This window comes from Lissotriton vulgaris, chromosome 1_1 (assembly GCF_964263255.1).
Source record: "Lissotriton vulgaris chromosome 1_1, aLisVul1.2, whole genome shotgun sequence".
NCBI classification, from domain to species: Eukaryota; Metazoa; Chordata; class Amphibia; order Caudata; family Salamandridae; genus Lissotriton; species Lissotriton vulgaris.
The window spans coordinates 1,045,407,062-1,045,420,207 of record NC_141685.1 but is presented as its reverse complement, the minus strand read 5'-3'; positions in this window follow the sequence as shown (position 1 = coordinate 1,045,420,207).

Below are 13,146 nucleotides of genomic sequence, written 5' to 3'. Positions count from 1 at the left end.
GGTTTGGGTTTTGGGGTACAGGGGTATTTTAAGAGTTCAGGGCTAGGTTTGGGTTTTGGGCTACAGGGGTATTTTTTAGGGTTCAGGGCTAGGTTTGGGTTTTGGGGTACAGGGGTATTTTTAGGGTTCAGGGGTAGGTTTGGGGTACAGTGGTATTTTTAGGGTTCAGGGCTAGGTTTGGGTTTTGGGGTACAGGGGTATTTTAGGGTTCAGGGGTAGGTTAGGGGTACAGTGGTATTTTTAGGGTTCAGGGCTAGGTTTGGGTTTTGGGGTACAGGGGTATTTTTAGGGTTCAGGGGTAGGTTTGGTTTTGAGGTACAGGGTTATTTATAGGGTTCAGGGCTATGTTTGGGTTTTGGGGTATTTTTAGGGTTTAGGGATAAGTTTGGGTTTTGGGGTACAGGGTATATTTATAGGGTTAAGATGGGTTAGTGTTTAAGGGTGTTGGGGTATTTTAAGGAGTAAGGGTGGGTTATGATTATGGGGTGCAGGGGTATTTAAAGGGAGCAGGGTGGAATTAGCACACAATATGAGACATGGCATGAAGGGCGGAACGTACCACACGCCCCCAGCGTTTGTCACGCCCCCAGCACACACCCACAGCACAACGCAGACACACCCACAAGGGACTACTTTGCTGGCACGGTTCTTTTACCTTTTAAATGTATATGGTGGGCGTCTGCATAGCCTATGTCCTTCTGCTGCAACTGCCCTTTCCAACGCTGTATTGGGTGTTGTGATTGGTGCTGTGGTTCCTGAGATTACCCGCCTCAAAGGTTTGGGCTCTCTCTTTATTATATTAGTATGGATAATTGCAGGTGGCATTCTACAGTTAAAAAGAGCACTAATGGGATTGAGAGGCGTGAGTAAAATAAGGATGGAGTTGAACCTTAAGGGGGCTGGAAAGGTCCATGTCATTGGGACTCCTGTCTTAAATCCAATGTAGGTCCCTAGGGAGGCTTTGTCTAGTATGGAAAGAGATGAATGAACCAGTGCAGATTGAGGACCACGTCTAGCACTTGAGAGTAAGGCCCAAACTGGCACTTCAAGGTGCACAGCATGCTGAGGGCCTTGGACTGGCATTGCAGGGTTTGGGCACCATGAGGTGAAAGACTCCCTGTTTGAACACAATGTAGATCCCTAGGGGCCTTGTATGGTATGGAGAGTTCTCAACCAGCCCAATGTGAGGACCCCAGCTGCTACTAAGCAGTGAAAATCCAGTGCTGGCACTGCATGCAGAGGACCCCTTTGCTGGCACTGCAGGGTAAGGGCAGTGCTCAAACCCTCCATTCTGAGGGCCCAATCCTGGAACACCCTGACAATGGTCTGGTGCTGGCACTGCAGAGTATGGGTTCAGTGCTGGTAATGCATGCTTAGGATCCCCCTGAAGAGGCAGTGATGGCACACCACTGTTTGTGCCTGTGAAGAAGTAGCGATATACAGCTGGAGGTGTTTGTGGCGAAAGGACTGGGACCGGTAATACCGCTGCTTAATTTTTCTGGTTACACACTGGGTCAGGGCCAGGATGCTTCAGGCCATCAGTCGAAAAACATGAAGAGTCCAAGAAGGGGCTCAGATGCCTCAAACTGATTTAAACTTAACACAGGTCTCTTTAATATGAAGAGACTTTGGGGCCTTTTAGTTAATTTTAATCTATTTTCACTCTTGTTTGGCTAATCTACCATTCACATATTCTTCTCCCCACACAAACTCTGATGGGTTGAGGCTGGCAATCCAGACTCTGAGGCAAATTAAAAGATCTCCAGCAAAGAGTGCCTACGCAGGGACTGCTGGGCACTGCAGCGCCAGTCTGACAAAGATCACAGGACAGTGATAAAGCATGCCACCTTTCGGTGGAGGAGGGCTAATGCTTCCTATACAAGATGCCTCTGACAAGCTCAACTGGTCCAATTACCTAGAGTGAACATACTGGACCACCACTACTAAACTACACATCTATTTGTGGATTGGCTATTTATAATCCAATCATCGATCAGCTCATACAGTGTATGGGCTGGGCAGTATCTGGCATCCTATCTCAGTCACACCAGAGTTTTGCCAGTGGTGTCACGCCGAGGGAGTGCTGTGAGGCGGTGGAGGGGTGCAGGGGAGGGGCAGGGTGAGGGGGGGTAGTGGAGTCTGACATACGACAGACAGGAGTAAGGTAAGTAATTAAATAAATTAAACAACACAGGTCTTTAAAAGAACATTTACATGCCTTTGTGACCTGGTTAATGAGGCTTTGTTTTCTTTTCACTGGTTCCAGTACCCCCGGTCATCCTACACTGCCTATTTACTTACATTTGTATTTTACTTTTAGTGTTCTAGGGAGAATCCAATTCGAGGAAAGGCATATCCGGCGTAGGGTTGCCACCTTTCCAAGAGAAAAATATCAGCCATTTGTTGTTTAAGGAGTCTGCAAAGGTCTGGCTGTGATACTAAATAGGGCTGTAAATAAAATTGTATGCATTTATTTATAACATGACTTTTCTGTCTTTGTTTCCTTTAATTATTTGTCCTGGATCATTAATGCCGTTCTAGAACACATTTAGAAGTACTTTCTATTTATATGTGCTCTTTGAAGTATGCACAGCTAAGGGCTAAAAATATCGGCTTTGTGTGCTTTTTGTACCGGCTCAGACATCAAAATACGAGTGGTGCTGGTAGAAATCCAGTCAGCTGGCAACCGCAATCACAAGATTTTATTTGTTGCAGGATCAGTAAGTTATTTATTTCCTCCACCCTCCATCCTTGATTAACGCCATTATAGCAATAGTTTAACTTGTATCTGAAAAACTACTCACCAACCGTCAATAACATGCTGAGTTACTCCCAGTGTCTGGGCATACATCCTGCATTCAGAAAACTCGCTCCTAATTCTCACCGCTCACCCTCACCCTGCACTCACAGCGATCACAGTGCTCACCATGCACTCACGGTGTTACCCAGCACTCATTCCATTCATTCTCCTCTTACCCTGCACTCACACTGGCACAATAGTCACCCTGCTCTCACGGTGACCACACTGCACTCACGCCACTTGTCATCAACTCATGCGGTTCACCCTCCACTTACCCTGCGGTCACATAAGCACACAGCTCACCCTGCACTCATAGCGATCACACTGCACTCACACCACTCACCATGCACTTACATTGTTCACTCGTCACTCACCCTGCAGTCACACGGGCACACTACTCACCCTGAACTTGTGACATTCACTCGTCACTCTGCTCACCCTGCAATCTCACTCAAACAAGCACATCACTCCCCATGCATTCATTTCTCCCATGCTGCACTTTCACCTGCACCCAAACTCATATGGTCATATCACTCACCCTGCAGTCACTCCTTTCACCCTACTCTCACACTGGCACATCACTCACCATGAATTCACATAAGCACTCCCACAGCTAACCTTTCACTCTCATGGGCACACCACTCACCCAGCTGTCACACCACGGAGACAAGCACATCACTCACTCTGGAGTCACAGCACTCCCACTACATTCCCTCCTCTCACCCTGCACTCACAAAGACACACATCTGAGCCTGAACTCATACAGGCACTTCGTTCACCCTGCCTGCACACAGGCACAATAGTCTGCCGGAACTCATAGGGACACATCACTCACCCTTCACTAACTCCTCTCAACATGCACTCACTAGTCACTCTGACAGCTCACCCTTCACTCTTACCACTCACCCTGCACTCACACACAGGCACACCACTCACCCTGCAATAGCACTGCTCACACCACTCTGCACTCACTCCTCTCACTCTGCACACACTCACACCGGCCTTCCTCTCGTATCGCATTCATGCACCTCACTAGACACTCACATCGACACAGTTTTCACCCTACACTCGCACCACTCACACTGAACTCTCTCACACTGTTCGCCATCATCCAGCAGAAGACAAGAGTTACCAGGGTGCAGCAGGTGCAGTGACACTAGGGCCCAAAGGGCGGAGAGGGCTACTGAAACCTGATTATTGCTGTATTTCATAGTTCGAACAGGGGACCCATTATGTTTCTTGCACTAAGGCCCATGACACACTGGCTACGCAACTGACAGCAGCCAGAGATTAAGGCTCTAGGAGGAGAAGCTTTTTACGTTTGTGTTTCGAGTTTAATATTATAGCTGAATACTGTAACTTCTTCAACTATTGGAGGTCTTATGACATGAGAACACAGTGCGCCTTTCTTAAGAGCGCAATGGGGTCGGCAGATTGGTGTGGTAGGCTTGTCTGGATCCTGATGGAGACAGATCCTCCCAATGACGTAACCTAAAAAGATTGTCCACCTTGCAGAATGTGATGCGGGGCCCCTTAGCTGCCGATAGCCCACACATAATCATTGGCTTTGGGAAGACTTGGGCCCTCTAAAGTGCTGAGGTTCCCTCCAGAGGGTCAGGCCCTCCTGCACCAAAAACCTGCAGATGCCTGGTTACACCCTTGAGCTTTCTATTCTAAGCTATAAACAATGTAGAAATATTCAGAATTAAGTTGCTCTGGGACACAGCGCTCAAATGTAAATTACAAAAGGAAAATTGGAGTTTATCAATGAAAAGTTTAACATACTGTTGTATGTAGAACAGACACGTTTTAATCAGCTTTTTTGGACTTTGAATGGTGGAAATGCACAGACCATTTAATGCATTATCAGTGTTCGCCATTTGTATAATTGTATATTGGGGGTGGTTGCTCGAATCTGGAAGAAGGAGCCTAGCTCCTGCTTAAGGGCAAAGGGTTTAATCTCCTGCATTAAGTGGCAACCAACTCTTGTGTAAGAGGCAAACACTTAAAGTTGATGTAGGCTGACCTGCGAGCAAGTTGCAAGGCTAGTGCTTAAGTTGATGAGGCATAGACCTCTTTTTACCGCATTATTTTTCCCCGCAGGGAATTACAACGCGGTTGTTACAACGACCGCGTTGTAACGACGCATACCATTACCCCGCAAGTAGTAACAACGACTTACGAAGGGGGGGGCGCTGTAAAGTTCGAAAAAAGAGAGAAGTCTTTTGGATTTTCAGTTCGGGCACTTTCAAAAACAGGTTGAACAGTGAGATCCCGTGGGAGAATGCGATTCTTTGAATTGCATCTCTCTGCCTAGTGTTAACGTTTCCCGTATAATTCTGAATCGTTCTTCTTAGCTGAGATGGATCTATTAGCTATAGGTATAAGCCAGTTGGTAGATTATATTATATATTATCCTAAGGTAGCTTTATACGCATTTATAATTCTGTTCATATTATAAGGGGTTAAGAAAAAATAATTTTAAATTTTTCCTCAGATATGATTCCTCCCCCTATCAAGTAGCTATATAATTCTGTCGAGACATTGCATCTCCCTTCCTAAATATCGATTGTCTACATAGACGGTATTTGGCTTCACATTCTGTTTCTTGCAAATCTGATATTTATAAAATACATCTGAAGTAGCCCCCTAAGGTCCCTTTTTCGCTTTGAGGGTCACGTCAGTTAGTAATTTCCCTCCCCCCTCTTGTGTCGATTAATTTGACTGGCTACTGAATTTTTCCGTTTTAGAATTATATAATATCCATATGTACAGGATTGCTCCTAATTATCGATTGGTTAAATAGATTGTAATTCTATCTTGTAATTTATGTTCTGTCTTTTTTTGACCTTCATAATAGTAGTTTACTTCTGTTTTTTCGATGATTACATTGGTTTGTCCATTTTCTCTATTCACTATCACAATTCTTTTAGTCCTTCTTTTATTAAAACTCTTCCTTTTTGACCTCCATAACAGTAGTTTTCTTCCGTTTCTTTCGAGGATTACATTGGTTTGTCCCTTTTCCCTTTTCTTTATTCACTATCTCAATTCTTTTAGCCCTTCCTTTATTAATACGACAAGCTCTGGGACGCTAAAGCCAGCAGTACCTTTTCTATTTTTCCTACGTGATCAGGTGCAAACGCTTATCCAATTGTAGATGAAGTATTTATACCACCGGCCATCTCCGGTCAACTTGATTAATTTCTCGCCCCTCTGGTTTCGCGGCGGACTTGCATGTCGACACGTCGGGACGCTGAGAGCATTATCCTGCTTTCAGTTTGATTCTAAAGGTAAGCGCTATTCGAGATGTTCTCCTAACCTGAGACCCTTAGACTACGGTCAATACTTAGATATTTATCGATTCACAAGTCCCTCTGCTTAACCTGCTTTCCGTCAATCTAATAAGAAAATATACTTCATGCCTTCTCCTTTATTCCCTCTCTTTAGCTACCCTGTTTGGAGGAGGCTTCTATAAAAGATCGGTGTAGGGCAATCACGAAGCGGCGTATATTCTATACATGCCGTCGTAAAGAAGACACAGCTCTTAAGGTAGACTCTGTAACGTTTTTATTGAATAGTAGACTCAATCGGTCCTGAACTAGTCGTTCTTTATATATCCTTGCAGGATCCTAAATATAATACATATCGGTGCCTGTGGATACTTTTTATCAACTGAACCAATAGAAGTCTTGCCGCTATCCATACAACAGGTATGTGGTTGTCTACCTTTAGATTCGTTTGACAATTGGTCGGTGAGAAGCTGACTATTTTCTTCTTCTTCTTCTTCTTTTTGCCACAGAGTCTTGATAAAGAGTCAATTTAGTAATTCCATATGTTTTTTATAATCGTATTTGCCACAAATTGGTACCATCATGTGCTTCGAGACATACGAAAGATTTAGTCTATCCCGAGTCATATCTTCTTTTTTTTCATCTTCCAAACATGTTTTCTCTTGTTTAGAAGGAATAAAGCCGGCATAGAAACATTTTTCAGCTTACTTTAAGATGCAAAAATAATTTTATAAAAATGACCGGTAAATAATTAGGAATAGGTTAAATATCTTGGAAATACTCTTGATAGGTGCCACATCGATTTGGCTACCATTCTACGTTTCATATGTCCTTTCATTGTGTATCCATGTTGTGTCCATTGTTTAGGTATTTTTCATTGCATGTATAACTCACAGGTTGCACTCTAAAGGATTTGCAGACTGAAATCTGATATTTTAGTCCAAACAGACAGTATTAACTGTATTAAGAAAGCCGCTCCCCCCTGCCCTCGAGTAACCCCTCCCACTCTCCCTGCTCTCTGTATGCTGCAGCATACAGAGAAATCACGTGGTGTTGGGGCAGCCGGCCGAACCAATCACAGCGCTGTGCTGTGGTGGAGGCAGGCTGCCTGCAGCCTTCCTGCGTGACAACGAGGAATTCGAAATTAAGAACTGGACGGCGACGGCGGGAATCTGGGGAGTCTTGGAGTCGGTGAAGGCAGGAAGAAGGTAAGTTTGACTTTTAAATTGTATGTATTTTATTTTATTCATCCCGCTTCCCCACCACCCGTAATGCGGAAATCCAGCAAGGCCACGACCGCCTCGCTAAGGCGTTAATGATGAAAGAACGACTTGTGAGATGCAGAAGGAATGATTCCCGCCTGGAAAACGCCTCGGAAAATCCCCTGTTGACAAATAAATCCCTGTCGATACCAATCAATCTTCTAGAGTAGCGCACAAAGTAGCGCCTGCATGTGCGCCCCAGTTAACCCTGCTATATTGCCAAAAGTGTACACACATTTCGGCTTTGGCATTTCAAGCTTCATCTACACTCTCCTGTCAGTGTAAGCTTCAACCACACTCTCCTTTCAGTGCAAGCTTCAGCAACAGTGCTCTGCTGGTGCAAGCTGCACGCTCGCCTCCCAGTGCCCTCATGTGTAATGTTTTGGTGACGTTTGGGGGCTGCAGGGCAGTCTCCTCGAGGGAGTAAATAGATTTATATATTCGCTAGGTATTTAAATGATATGCAATAAGCACATTATGAATTGCAGCTCTGTTGCCGAAAGATATGTAATCAGTCCGTTTTATCTTCTCGCCTTATCTATTTCTGCCTTATTTATGTTGAATGATTAAGAATGTATGCGAGTGAATCTCTAACCAGCTGCTGTGCTCTATTGCACCCTATTCCTTTTGATCACATCCTTCCTCTCCCTTCTAGATCCCCCTTTTTTGTGCTGTGAAGCTAGACTTTTCTAGTATTTGTTACATAGTAAATAAATCCATTCAAATACAAACACAAATTGTGGAAATATAGGTAATGTTGCAAGGGCATGAAAATGGGTATCTGTTAGAGTTGGCAAGTGAAAGTGTGTTTGTTGGTCTCGGAAGGATGAATGAAGTATTATCTTTCTGCTTGGGAGAGCAGGTGACGGTGTTCATTGCCCTGATAGACTACACTCAATCATGCTTGAGGCTGTTGGATAAAGCAGTCTGGCAGCACCAAATGTATACGCTGTATTTCTGATTGTAAATATATTCTATCAGCCTCATTGCCTTTGTCTGAATATTACTACTTTTCGCATGGTTTAGAATTCTGAGGCTGTGCTTTAAATAAACGCATGGAGAGAGCTCTGTTTGTTTAATATTATGAACTTGCCTGCGCTTTCCTTTATGATGGTGGTTTAACAGCAGCACTGACCATATGTCCACTCGATTTTCAATTTTTTCAGGGGGGGGGTTCAGGCACGTGCGCTATGCCCCGCCACTTTCAAATGTCACCAGCCGCCACTGCTCTGCTGTCATTGGTCTCCCTCCTGCAACCTCCAGTGCAATGCCTGCAGCCTGTTTGTCCAAAGCAAGCTCTCCATTGAAAAACATTGGGTGCCCGATGCTGAATTTGCACCCTGCACCCCATAACCGCTGGTGGTGTATGTTTGATGCTCCTTTGTGGCCTCCGTGTGCTGGCTCTGACCCCCAAAGCTTGGTCCCTGCAACTGATTTACCTACTTTGAAGCAGTGTGGCTTCGAGCACCACCAGTCTCCATTGAAAAGCATTGGGCCGAACTCAGATTTTGACCTCTCCACCCGGCCGCCCCTGTGCCGCTGGTGGTGCAGTTTTAGTACTCACCTGACCCTTGCCCCTTGCTGACCTTTGGTCCCAAAGACTGGAACTGTAAGTCATGTACTTACCTGTATAATCGCACTATTGTTTTACTTCATAGGATAACATGGAACACTTTGAAAATTGCAGTGTCGTATTTTGAAAGTAAAACGTATTTTTTCTGAAAAATGTACTTACATTATTGCAAAGATCTTGGTCTTAAAATAAAACTCAAAGATACTTTTACAAAAATTGGTGAGGATCTCCTTTCTGAGTCGTGTGTCAGTTATTGGTCATGTGTGTGCAATAATACACTCCTCTGTGTTAGGCCTAAGGCTCCTAGTCCACACTACCACTAATAGAGTAAGTTGGGTTTTACATTGAGCCCTGTACACTTTTTGGGAAATCTCTGTACTCTGTGCATTGTATAACCACCTAATGGTATACCATATACAGAGCCAGTTTCCTATACCTACTCTTGCTTATCTTCCTTAGTCTTCTTAATCAGTTGTCTGAGATGGTGGAACTGCGGTCTTAACAGTTCCACGTGATATGGTGTACCCAAGCTCCTGTGAAAAGGACAAGAGGATTGTAGCCTGGAGAGTTGATGATTTTAATCTCAATTCCAGCAGTTCTGTCTAGGCGTCTCCATTTAGGAAGCTTTCTGGAGGTACGAGAAGCATTCGCCTGTGGGGGCGGGTGATACTGCTGCTGCTGCACCATTAACTTACACCTTTAAACATTTGCGTCCTCTCTGCTCGAATCCTATGTGCACCGAAATTGCCCTGACTGCCAAGATCAGTTTGTTTCTATCAACTGAAGGTCATTTGTCGTACGTCACCATATCATCGTACGATAAATCTCAGATCCCCTGGAAGAAATGTACTTGACCAATATCCCTTTAACTCCGTTGATACTGTGGCAAATGCGATCTCTCAAACCTTAGAGGTTTCCCTTGGAATGATTCATTTGAAACGAGCCGCCTTAACAAACCACATGTTACCCTAAAACACTCCTATCGGTTTAAAAAAATATTGTATTAGATGTGTGAAATCAGAATTAAAAAGTAAGTATCTGTCTCCTGCCCCCCTCGGTGAGGTTTGCTGTACCCTAGCACACAGTGCACGTTCAATAATCAATATCTCTTAATGCGGCCAACATAAAAAATCCCTTTATACATTTTTGGGTTTTCCTCCAAGGGCACAGTAACAGCGGAAGCCAGAGAGCAACTGGACAGCACACCATCTCAGCCTGCATCAAACGGTGTCCCCTGGCCTGTAGCTACCGTGAGAGCCTCAGTGTTCCTCCATCACCCACAGGATTCGAGAGGGGAAGCGGGGGGGGGGGGGGGGGGCGCAGGGACAGGCATCTTGGGGGAATCGAAGGTGCTTTTTATGAGGTGCCACTATATATTAAAACCTCTTCTTTTCTCTAGGCCTGTTTCAATCACCCACACCCTTCCCTCTTCGGAGGGGGGCTCGGGCTCGGAATCGTTGCGTCTCTCCTACTACTACCTCCGAGGTTATGACTATTTTAGGGAAGGTTGGGGTTCGGCATGCAAAGTTTAGCTTTTCCCACATTCCCGTCGCTCCTGCAGCCAGCAGAGAGGATTCCGCACAGTGGGCTGTCAGGCTGGATGCTAACCATTCACTGGAGGGCCGGAGGATGGCGGATCGGCGGCCAGCGGGCCCACGGGGGGAGCGACAGCCAGTGTGTGGGCTCAGTCTACCCGGCCTTTCAGACTGCAGGGATCATCTCTAGGGGTCAAAGGGAAACTTTTGGAAGCCTCAATGAAATCTGAAGACATGTCAGATCCAGTGGCCGACTGAATTCGATCAGAAATGCGGGTAGAGGTTTGCAGAAAGTTTTAAATATCTCACATACTGATGTTGGAGATCCGCACTTTCAAAGCCGAAGTGGGGTCAGCTAACAGATGCAGCCAGGTCTTCCCTTCTCTTCTGAATTTCAGTTATTTTGTATTTGTTCATTTTCACGGTGCACCCCAAGAGCCACAATGGCCCTACATTAGGGTGACCAACTGGCATGGGTGCAAATTCAGGACGGCGAGTGTAAAAATTCAGGACAAAGGGTCAAAATTCAGGACAAAAATTCAGGACAAAAGGTCAAAATTCAGGACAAAAGGTAAGTTTTACAGATGAGTCAGAGGAGGTCGCGCAATAGTATATAAGTAAGTAAATAGACAACCACTTAAGTACAAGTTAAAATAAGTTTATATTAGGTTGAGACAATCGTGCACTTCATGGTTTTTCAGTATGGCCGCTGCTTGCTACCTTAGACGATTCAAAACTGGCATCTCGCCCCAGCAGGTACATTAGTCACCAGACAATGGTCAACAACACCTGAATATAAGTGAGGCCGCTTTTATTGTTGATTCAAAGCTATTGGATATACAAGGAACTTGGCAGTGCCAGCCCCAAGTAACAAAACCGCTCATCCCCCTTTCCAGCCTCCCAGGGAAACACCTGATGCCCGGTTGGCCAGTCGGGCCTTGCTACCACCCTCCAATGGAGCCCCTCATCTTCACATAGACCGTCTCTCATGTGTATTCAATTTCTTTTATAGTGTTACTCATCCCAAGTATGTAGGGCAGGGTGTCAGAGTGCGTTACATCACACACACACACATTAGGTAGAGACAATGACTCATATAAAGGTGAAAGTCAATGTATAGGAAATGTTACTTAAGACAATGGGTGCTACAAGGTGTAATCATTCTTTTATATATCATTCAGTCTTTCACCATTCATTCTGTCCTTCCATCTATCTGTCCATCTATATCCAAACATATTCAACCATTTGCAAACCTAGCCACCATGTATCCTTCCATCCATCATTTCACTCATTCATCCCTCCATCCACCCTTTCACTCATCCATCTATCCATCCACCCTTTCACTCATCCATCCATTATTCATCCACCCACCCTTTTACCCCATCCATCCGTAGTCATCCATCCACTCTTCTACCCATCCATCTATTCACTCATCTATCCAGCCATTTACCCTTTCACCCATCCAGCCATCCTTTCACTTACTCATTCATCCACCCAGTCACTTATTCTTCGACCCATTCACCCTTTTAGTCATTCATCCTCCCTTTCTCTCTCCATCCCCTTTCACTTATCCATCCATCCTTCCACCCACCCACCCATCCATCTACTCATCCATTAATGAATCCATCCATTGACCCTTTTACTTATCCCTCCCTTCTCTCATCCATCCACCCTTTCACTTCTTCACTCATCTATCCATCCTTTGGTCCATCTATACCCTTTCACTCACTCATCAATCCTTACATCCACCCTTTAACTTATCCATCCATTCACACTTTCACTTATCAATTCATCAATCCATCCATCCTTTCACTCATCAATTCACTCACCCATTATCTACCCTTTCACTCATCCATCCATCCGTTCACCCACCCATCTACTCATCCATTCATGAATCCACCCATTGAGCTTGTTACTCATCCCTCCTGTCACTCATCCATCCATCTGTTCTCTCATCCATCCACCCTTTTACTTCTTCACTCATCTATCCATCCTTTTGTCCATCTACACCCTTTCACTCACTCATCAATCCTTACATCCACCCTTTAACTTATCCACCCATCCACCCTCTCACTTATCAATTCATCAATCCATTCCATCCTTTCACTCATCCACTCGCCCATTCACTCACCCATTATCTACCCTTTCACTCACCCATCCATCCAAACATCCTTTCACACACCTATCCACCCTTTTACCCATCCATCTACCCTTCCCCCATACATCTATTTACCCTCTCTCATCCATACTTCCACTCACTCATCCATTCATCCTTTCTTTCCTTTCTTTCATTATCTATCCATTCACCCTTTCATTCATCCTTTCACTAATCCATCCAGCCTTTCACACATTCCTTCACTTATTTACTCACCCACCTTTTCACATGAGCTGAGCGTTTGTCTGCAGAGTTGCAGACAGAAGAGACCCATCAAGAACTTCACCCCTGCTGTAGTTCCTAAAGCAAGGGGTGGGGTGGGGGAGGGTTCAGTATGCCCCTGCACATAGGCAATCTGAAAACTAGAAGTCATGAGTCATGCATGATGCACAGTGCCAGGATGTGAGGTGACTGCAGGGCTCGAGTCGGGGTACAACGCGGGTGGACGGCGTCCTCCCCACTTATTTTACCGGTGGGGACACCACCCCCCCTGCCAAACAGCTGGACTTCACTCTTTGGCCTCTCTGGGGC